The sequence below is a fragment of the Crocodylus porosus genome, unplaced genomic scaffold (assembly GCF_001723895.1).
Source record: "Crocodylus porosus isolate Cpor-Errol unplaced genomic scaffold, CroPor_comp1, whole genome shotgun sequence".
Classification (NCBI taxonomy): domain Eukaryota; kingdom Metazoa; phylum Chordata; order Crocodylia; family Crocodylidae; genus Crocodylus; species Crocodylus porosus.
In genome coordinates this window covers 37,068,189-37,078,903 of record NW_017728886.1, presented here as the reverse complement: position 1 = coordinate 37,078,903, position 10,715 = coordinate 37,068,189, and the positions used below count along the sequence as shown (strand labels likewise).

The 10,715-nt window shown below is 41.5% G+C and overlaps 1 long non-coding RNA gene across 1 annotated transcript; it reads left to right on the top strand.

Annotated features, from left to right (window-relative positions):
• Nucleotides 1–36: 36 nt before the first annotated feature.
• On the top strand, nt 37–9,821 carry LOC109308319. Its single transcript, XR_002100577.1, has 3 exons — nt 37–122; nt 2,644–2,646; nt 9,811–9,821. It is a non-coding gene; the product is annotated as an uncharacterized LOC109308319 (long non-coding RNA).
• Nucleotides 9,822–10,715: the final 894 nt, after the last annotated feature.

Genomic DNA, 10,715 nt, shown 5'->3' with positions numbered 1-10,715 from the left:
TCAACCAGGTTTATCTTAAACCAGTTTCACCCATTTTGAAACTGGTTTACGTGCACTGAACTTTTGTTCTGTTACAGGTTTAAACCAGTTTTTGATCACTTACATTGGTTTATGTCTAACTTGTGTCCCTAGTCTCTAAGCATTGAATTAAACTCTAAACTGAAATGCTTTATAAACTTAAAGTTATACACAACATGAATTGTAACTGGTACCAATAGCTATACTTTATTAAATGAAGTTGAAGAAAGGAGTTTACTCAATACTAACCTTGAGACAGGCAATTTATGCTAGTTACTAGCTGTTAGGATGCAGCATCCACCAGCATTTGCTGCTGACATTCTTGGTCTCTGGGGTGAACACTTATCTGTACAGGGAGATGACATACTCAGCATCCGTGGAGTTTGTTGGAATGGTGAAGCAGCATTTTGCCAGGCCGTAGAGATCTGGAAACTGGTTACAGACAGAGTCCCAGAACAGGGAGGGATTTACTACACAGCAGCAGCTCCATGATAATCAACCCCACATTAGATGACAACTAGACTACAGTGTCTTAGTCCTCTGTCTCTGTGGGCTAAGTTACCATGGTATAATACTCATCTGCTACAAGGTGCACAGTTACCATGAAGCAGCTGATGCACAGTAAATCTTGCCCCTTTTTATCTCTTGGTAACTAGCTCTCCCTCCATAGTACCATGTTCCCCCTTATACCTTTCTCACGCTTGCCGCAGCTGAGCAACTGGTTAAAAAATTGCTTTTCATTTTATTCTTTAGAGAATCATTGCTGTTTCTAATCAACTTGTTGTAAGTGAATTATTAATTCTTCTCTGCAGCAGTAGGATTATCACCTTTAACATCTGATGAAAGAAAGGATGCAGCTTGTCCCATAGTACTGAAGTGAGTGACTTCACCTCTGAAGCCTGAAGTCAACAGAAATGTACAGCCCTACCAGTATCATCAAAGGGGCTTTCCAGTTAAACAGAAAAGGACACAAAGTGCTGAGAGAAGCCTATCATCAGAGCCCACAGCAGACAACTGAAGAAAAATTAAAAACGGAACTGGTACTAATCTATCTAATAGGAGTAAGAAACTTTTGAATGTCAGACTTTACAAGAAATGAAATAAATGATCTGTGACTTCTATTAAGCATTTCTTCTCAAATCTCTCCCTCTCTCCTCTTACTTCTTTCATGACACATACCAAAAAGAAGCTAATTAAAACTTCTACTTCATGATTTCATGCATTTAAATGATTTAAATGCTCATTTATTTGGAAGAAACAGCGCAGAGACACAGAACTGATGCTGGAGATTGTTGTGGGGAGTGAGGAAAGAAGATGGGGGTGGAGGGTGTTACTGACTCATTACTAAACTTGTTGGTTACTAATAAGCTACATGCCATGTTGTAGTCCTTTGTCCCTACTCATAGACTATTCGTGAGGGGAATATGCTGGAAATATGCTTAGTTAAGTTTTGGTATAACTACAAACTAAATTATAAATAACACAATTCATTTTTTGGAGAAGAGGGAGGTGAGATAAAAAGATACAAAACCTTACCTTCTGCCAGTAGAGTCACACTCAGTTTTTATCAATGAACTTATTTTTCAAGCATACCTCTCTCAGAAACCCAGGAAGGAGTGGATTTCAAACATGCTATCTGGGGAAAGGGTCAACATTTTGAGAAGGTGGGAAGAGAAATTTACGGCAACACAGATTGTGAGGAAGGCTGATGAAGGGTGAGAAAGGAGGGTGCTTCCTTATATAAATCCATCGTATCTATTTTAGAAAAGAGCTGAAGGCTGATTTTTGTTTAAGCGTATCCTCTATTGCAGTACTAACATCATTGCTGGTTTGAGGAAGAAGCACTGAGTATCCTCCCGACCCCCTCTCCCCCCTGCCCTTCATAAATTATTAAGATTCATGGTCAGACTCTATACAGAAAAAAGAATGGCAAATAGCAGACCTAAGTTTACTGGCAGAGTATGTGCTACCACCACAGGGTGCTAGAAGGGCTGCAGGTTCAATGAAATAGCGCTTGTCTATCACAAGTTAGCTTTCTGGAGGACTATGTGGGAACTCATTTAGGACCTGGAGATGGAATGACAGAGATTGTTTCTTTAGGTAGGCCGTACCACAATGAGGTGATTAGACCCCAAGAGATCAGTACAGTGCCGTCTAAGTTTACTTTCCATTATACTCTGCAGATGTGCATCGTACCTCCTTCATAAAGCTCCTAATATACCACATGGCAGACCACAGCGCCTGCACAAATGTGCTGCTGTTAACCCTGTAGAGACAAGAGTGTAGGGCAAGATGAGCATGTAATCCTCAGGGTGAAAAGCCAATGTTATCTCTATTTTTCAAAATAGTTGTGAGGGAGCCCCCTTCTCAAGAAGGTTCTCATCAAGTGTTTTCTCTCACTAATGGAGCTACTGAAGGAACTTGATTAGGCCTGGGCAAAATCAGAAAAGTTTCTGATTTAGTGACCCTCATAAATAAACTCAATTTCACAAAATAAGCTTGTGAAAAATAAAATGTTTTCTTCAGTAAACTGACACTGAAATTCTTGAGCACAGACAAGTCATGACACTGAAGCCTATGACAAAACTTCTAATAATTTCATTGACACTAAGATTTTACCCACAGCTGGTTTCTATAATCTTGTTTTATTAATGGAGATTAAATGACAAAATATTTTTATGCTGAATAGCAACAGATGTGCAAAGTCAAGAAAATCTATGACAAATAAGCTGATAAGATGCTTATATTTTTATACCAAAACCACCTTAGCTGGGCATCTGAACAGATATAACTACTAAGCACTTCACAGTCCATAATGTACTTGTTCTTTCAGTTCTCTTCTAAAGGCAGGACAGTACTGCTATCTCCATTTTACAGATTTGGAACTGAGGCATAGAAAAGCTGGCTGACTCATTCAAACTTGCAATGCGAGTATATGGTGAAACAGGGAATTGAAACCAGGTCTCTTTAATGATGGGCTAGTACCCTAACTGCCCTCCACAGCTCTGAGACCTAACCCTGTGCCCTAAAAATGGCATGTTATTATAGTGCAATGCAAGATCTATACCATATGCAGACTGTATGTAAATACACTAAACATTAAGGGAAGTATATCTCCACAACCACCCACTATATTAAAGGAATGATATGGTAACAGAGGTATTACACTGTTAATCAACAATAATTTGGAAGCTCCATGAAGTTGCCTTAATTTAATATGCTCTTTCTGACTTAGAATTCGTCTGTGTAGCTTGGAAGCCCATATGATATCTGTCAGATAAGATCCTAATGGTTCCATAGTTATATGAGGGCTTTGTTGTTAAGGTGTCTTATTTGCTGCTGGAAACAAAGCTATTTACTGAGCAGTCTCACGGTAATATTTACTACAATGTGAATAAAACATGTCCTAGGTGCCAAAGCCTTTGAAGATTCAGTGTGTTGCTGTGTGGTGTGGGGGCTGGGAGTGACAAAGAGCTGTTTGCTAATCCCAACCCTACCACTGAACTGGAGTCTCCCATTTGTATGTCTTCCGTGGAGCAGTCAGATGTTAGTTTGACACAGATTAGGTAATACAATGTAGAGATACTCCCTGCCAGAAAAGTAGTAACTTTGCTATGCTATGATGGCACCGAGCACGTTTTACTACTTAAACACCTGGATGTTAGTGTTTTAAGTGCAGTTAACACATTCTAAATGTAATGTGTGACAAGGCCCTTAGATCAACAAGAAAGTGAATCCTGACCCATGGAGAAATGGGTCACCGAGTCCACATAAGAGTCATATAAAATATAGGTCAAGCTCCATTTTAAAAGCAGTTCAGTGTTTTTAACCCCACTACTTCTCTTGGGAGGCTCTTCTAAAATATCGTTGCTCTGATGGCTAGAAACTTTCTTCTCATTTCCATGCCAAATATATTCAAGGCCACTTTACACGCATTTTTGCCTTGACTTGTCTTTTAGCTCAAATATCTCTTTTTCTTCCCCGATTTATTGATAGAGAACAAACATCTCTCACCTCAGCCTTCATTTTACTAGGCTAAGTAAATCGTGCTCCTTTATAAGATATAATCTCCATTCCCCTGATTATCCTAGTAGCCCTTCTCTACATGTGTTTAGTTTGAGGTCATATTTCCTGAATTGAAGTAACCAGACATGTACACAGTATACCAGATAAGGAGTTATCCAGACCTTGTTTAAAGGCATACTGTTTCTCTGTCTGTACTGGAAATACCCCTCCTTGGCCACTGTTGGATTACATTTGCCAAAAAGCAGCATTATGATGGTAACTCTCAGTCTTCTTGTGATCAGCAAATATGCCCAGGTCCTTCTCAACTTCAGCTGTTACTAAATGATGAGCTCCTAGCTCATAACAGAAATTCCTGTTTTAGTCCTTAATGAATAGCTTTGCATTGTTAAATTTCATCCTATTTCTTTCACTCCAAGTCCTCAGGGTCATTTCTTTCTTTCTGTATATTATCCAGATCCTCCTTTGTTTTGACAAAACAACCTAATTTTGCCTCATCAACAGTTTTCATCAGCATATTTATACACCTGTGATGACATCATTAATTAAACTATTTTAAAAGGTTAAATATGATCAAACCTTGAGGAACTTCACTAATAACTTTCCTCCAATCTGACACTTTCCCTTTCAACATTACCTGTTATGATTTCCTTTTAGCCAGTTCTTTCCTACTTTATATCTCCTCCACCAATCCCCATCTTGACTAATAATTGCCTTTCTGGCACCAAATCAAGTGCTTTACTGAAGTGCAGATACTTGAGACCTACCGCATAGTCTTTTTCTGGAAAATCATTAAGAATATTATCAAAGGCTAGACTGGCATGTGTTTGGTAAACCCATATTATATTTTATTAAATTTTTCTCCAGGTCTTTGTTTATTCTTTCCTTCAAAATTCATTTTAAAAACTTGTATACACTTGATATACGACTAATGAACCTGGAATTAGCTGGATCACCTCTTCCCCTCTTTTGAAACATAGGTATTCTCTTCTCCAGCCAGATACCATCTTTAATTTGATAAATTTGTTGAAAATGCTTGATACAGGACCTGTAACTTCATGTGCCAGCTTTTTCAAAATGTAGATTATTCAGATCCTCTTCAATTTGACACCAATAATGTCTTTTAGTTCAGCTTCTATCTTAGATGTAATTTCCATTTCCATTCATTCAATTAGCTTTCTGCCTTTAATCCTATGTTCTACATCATTGCCCTTATTGAAAACTGAGGCAAAACATTCGGTTAGACATTGACCACACCTAGATTATTTTTAATCTTGCCTTCATTTTCATTGCATAGTTCCCCCATTTTCTTTTCTTATGTTCTCTTTATTAAATGGCTGATGAACCTTTTATGGTAGTATTGGAGTGATGTAGCCATGATGGTCTAGGAAATATGTAAGAGGCAAAATATTTTGGGGTGGGGGTGATATCTCTTACTGGATCAACTGCATGGTTGAGATAAATGTTTTGCTCTTTGTTTTAGTATCTTTTGCAAGTATTAACTTAAATTTGAATTTTGGGAACTCCTACAATTCTTGACCTCTAAGACACAGCTTTCTTTGTTCATTAGTCTTTTTCACTCTATTATTCCTAATATACTCTTGGGGTCGTTATTCATCCAATTAAATCTGGACCCCTTCCCTACAGAATTTTTCCCTTTGCTTGGGACATAATAATACCTAAACACAATACCTTTTGCATCTTTTACTTAAAAGAATTCCAGCCTCCCCACATGTAGATTTCCTAGTATTCGGTCCAGTTGGACACAGTACTTATTTCCCTTAATTTATCAACATTTGCCCCTCTTGAAATAACTCGCCCGCTGCCCCGCCATTACAGAACAACTTTTTATCCTTCCATTAAATTAATCTGAATCAACTTATGATTATTTGATTCAAAGTTAGTTTTTAAGACCAGCTCTCCTATACTGTCTTCATCACTTACCCAAATCAAATCTAAAATAGCATTACCTCCTGTCAGATTAGTAATTATCTGATAAAGATACCAGTCAGCAATCATATCCACAAATATCTGGGCTCTATTATTAGTAGTAGGATTTGTCATCCAGTCTATATGTGGAAGTTTTTAAATTTCAAGAATGTTACAACTCCCAATACCATTGTTCTCCCTAATGTTAAGGACATCTCTAACACTTCCGAATCCAACCCTGAAGACCTATAGGACTTCCAGGACTTCCTCAGTGGCCCCTCATACTTTCCTTCCACATAGTTATTTTAACCCAAACAGATTCTGTTTTATCTATATATAGCTTCTTATTTCTTTAGAGTCTATCACAGAAGTGGGAAAAACACAGAGGATAGGCACTTTTTATATGGGGCTAATGGCTATGGCTATACAGAAACAATGTATCAGTACATCTAATAGCACGCTGGCTGTAACACTCCCTTAGTAGCCCCTGGGGATAATGCAAACTGGCATCAGACCCTCTACCAGAGTAGTAAAGTAGAGGCACTTTCTACTGTGCACAACTACTCTATTCCTCAGTACAACAGGCAAAATACCCACAGGAAAGATAGGTTGGATAATGGCACATATGACAAAAAAGGAGAGGGCATAAATAACTAAGCCTTGAACAGTGCATTGCATTTACTCATTGGCCATTTCACTAGCTACAGAACCCACCAGGCACTCAAGCATGTATTTAACGGTAATAAGATTAACTTTAACAACTTATATATTCTGTGTTTCCTGGTAGCAATTTGAGCCTTGGGCCTGATGTCTCTTCTACTGTTGAGCATAGAGAGAAAAAAATAGTGTTTGGTGGGCAATTTATAAATTCAAAACAAGTTGCAGCATCTATGATAGCATAAATGAATTCTTCTGTATGGGTGTTACTAGCTCAGGCTGAGCTCCTTCCAACAACTTGGGGTTAGAAGGATTTGTTTTTTTCTTTTTTTTAAATTTTCCAGATAGACTTTAAGCAAGATGCCTTTGGAGGCAAGTCGGAGGGGGGAAACGAGTCCAGGAGAGCTGGTTGTACTTCATTTTGTTTGCCAAGTTCAGGTACCTGAATGCTCCCTAGTAAACTGTAACTTTTACATTTGTAGCTGCTGTTGTCATACTTCCTTCAACATCTTTTTGCTCATTAGTGTGCTTTTATTTTTTTCTTTTATTGGGACATCTAGCAGTCAGGAAGCCCCTGTTTCCCATACTGATTTTCAGCACTGTAGCTTACTACGATTTATCATAACTATGGCCTAGCACAACCAGAATTCCTACGCTGAGATCTAATTGATATTTTTGTCAAAAGATTTTGAGTCCACAAAAGGAACTTTGAAAGTCTCTGGGTTAAGGTTACAGGGGGTAGAGCAACAAGGGTTATGTTACAGTGAGTGTCTGCTATGGATCACCAGACCAGGAAGAAGTGGTGGATGAGGCTTTCTTCAAACAGCTAGCAGAAGTTTCCCAGTCACAAGCCCGGGTTCTCATGGGGGACTTCAATCATTCTGATACTTTCTGGGAGGGCAACACAGCAGTGCACAGGCAAGCCAGGAAGTTTTTGAAGAGTGCTAGAGACAACTTCCTGGTGCAAGTGCTGAAGCGACCAACTAAGGGCCATGTTCTTCATGACCTGCTGCTCACAAACTGGGAAGAATTGGTGGGGGATGTACTAGTGGATAGCAACCTGGGCAGCAGTAATCATGAGATAATTGAGTTCAGGATCATGAGGAAAAGAAGAATAGAGAGCAGTAGAGTAAGGACCCTGGACCTCATAAAAATCAGACTTCAATTCACTCAGGGAACTCAAGGCAGGATCCCCTGGGAAGCCAGTCTGAGGGGGAGAGGAGGCCAGGAGAACTGGCTGTACTTTAAAAAAAGTCTTACTGAGAGTGGAGGAATCATCCCGATGTGCAAGAAGACTAGCAAGTATCGCAGAAGATCAGCATAGCTTAGGGAACTCTTCAGTAAATTAAGTCACAAAAAGGAAATTTATATGAAGTGGAAACTTGGACAGTATCACGGGACAGGGTCCCTAAGGATGGCCGCGTTACCCCTAAGGCCCTTCGACCATGCCAATTTGGCCTGCTGGTCACCCTCGGTTCTCGCCTGCCATGTCTTGGTGGATTTATAGTATAGGGAGGCTACGTTTAAGTCCTCTCGGATATGGTTTGATGGACTCTCTGAATCCCGTGGGTTCCCAGACCCCTTGTGGGTCTCGCATCAAAACAGATGTCACAAGACACCCCAGCCTTACAGGTTATATGCATGGCTCCAACCTCCCCTTTACCACACCCCAAGCCTTGCAGATGGCATTGACATTGTTCGGTCTGGGCCTTGGTATGAATTGGCCCCCTTGTTGCCGCGCCTCACTGGCGCCTGGGCTCTCCGCAGCCCAAATGCCGCGCCCTCACTGGCACCAGGGTCCTCATGCTGGAGTGGGCCCCCAGTGAGGCCTCCTCCTTCCCCAAATAGCCTCACCCAAACCTCTGGTGTTATAAACAGCAGACAAAACCATAAGCTCCTGGGCTATAACATAATGTAAAGATCAGGGTGTGCTCTGACCCTTTAAAAGGATCCAAGTTCATCCCTGGCACTAAGTGTCTAGTAGGCAAGGGTACCTGTGGACTTGTGGAGCCCTTAGCCCTAAGTGCAGCATACCAGGCAGTTGCAGCATCACTGGGCACTTTCTTCCTGGAGGCTCCTTCCCTTCTGGCTGCTAGCAGGGAACTGCCCTCTGGGCCTCAGCCCTGAGGTTTATATATGAGCCAAGCCCTGCCCTTCCGGTCAGCTGACCGCTGGCAGATGTGGGCCAACTAGCTCATTCTGGTTGCCCTGGTAACCAGCAGCTGGGGCTCCCCACTCACTGCTAAGGCTCGCTCCCTAGCAGTTTCAGCTCTTTAAAGGAGCAGGGCACCTAAGTGCTCTGCGACAGACAGATAAACAGGGAAGAGTATAAGAGCACTGCTCAGGCATCCAGGGATGAAGTCAGGAAGATCAAACTCAATTGGAGTTGCATCTAGCAAGAGATGTGAAGGGTAACAAGAAGGGTTTCTATAAGTATGTCAGTAGCAAAAGGAAAATCAGGGAAAGTGTGGGTCCCTTACTGAATGGGAGAGGCAACCTTGTGACAGAGGATGCATAAAAGGCTGAAGTGCTCAGTGCCTTTTTTGCCTCACTCCTCACAGGTAAGGTCAGCTCTCAGACTATTGGACCAGGCAGCACAGTTTGGGGAGGAGGTAAGCAGCCCTCAGTGGTAAAAGAAAAGGTTAGGGACTACTTAGAAAAACTGGATGTGTACAAGTCCATGGGGATGGATAGGATGCACCTGAGAGTGCTGAGGGAGTTGGCTGATGTGATTGCAGAGCCATTGGCTATCATCTTTGAAAACTCATGGCGATCAGGGGAGGTCCCAGATCATTGGAAAAGGGTAAACATCATGCTCATAATTGAGAAAGGGGAAAAGGAGGATCCAGGGAACTACTGACCAGTCAGCCTCACCTCAATTCCTGGAAAAATCATGGAGCAGATCCTCAAGGAATCCATTTTTAACTACTTGGAGAAGAAGGTGATTAGGAACAGTCAGCATGGATTCACCAGCCTGATCAACCTGACTGCTTTCTATGGCAAGATGACTGCCTTTGTGGATGCAATGTACCTTGATTTAAGCAAGGCTTTTGATACTGTCTCCCACAACATTCTTGCAGGCAAACTAAGGAATTATGGCCCAGATGAATGGACTGTAAGGTAGATAAAAAACTGGCTGGAGCATCAGGCTCAAAGAGTAGTAATCAATGGCTCAATATGTAGTTGGCAGCCAATATCAAATGGAGTGCCCCAGGGATTGGTCCTGGGGCTGGTTTTGTTCAATATCATCATCAACAACCTGGCAGGTGGCACAGAGTGTGCCCTCAGCAAGTTTTCAGATGACACCAAGATGGGGGGAGTAGTAGATATGCAGGAGGGTAAAGCTAGGATTCAGAGAGACTTAGAGAAATTGGAGGATCGGGCCAAAAGAAATCTCATGAGATTCAACAAGGACAAGTGCAAAGTCCTGTACTTAGGACAAAATAATCCCATGCATCAGTTCAGGCTTGGGGCTGACTGTCTGGGTGGCAGCTCTGCAGAAAAGGACCTGGGCATTATAGTGGACAATAATCTGAATATGAGCCCTCAGTATGTGCTTGTGACCAAGAAGGCTAACAACATACTGGCTGCATTGGTAGGAGTGTTGCCAGCAGGTCAAGGAAGTGATAATTCCCCTCTATTCAGCACTGGTGAGGCTACTTCTGCAGGACTGTGTTCAGTTTTGGGCTCTGCAATACAGAAAGGATGTGGACAAATTGGAGAGAGTCCAGCAGAGGGCAACAAAAGTGGTGAGGGGTAGGGTTTTCTGAAGCTTCGGCTGCTGATTCAATTTGGAGGAGATTCAGCCCGATTCAGCGACCTAATCTCTGAATCCGAATTGAAGTGGGAGACCAATTAAAAGCTCAAATTGATTCTTTTTTTTTTTTTTCCTTTTAGGGCTGGAAGGGACCTCAGAAGACCATAGAGTCCAGCCCTCACCCAAAGGGCAGGAAGTCAGCTGGGGTCATAGGATCCCAGCAAGGTAAGCATCCAATTTACTCTTGAAGGCGTTCAATGTAGGTGCTTGAACCACCTCCGATGACAGGCTACTCCAGATCTTGGGGGCTCAGACAGTAAAGAAATTCTTT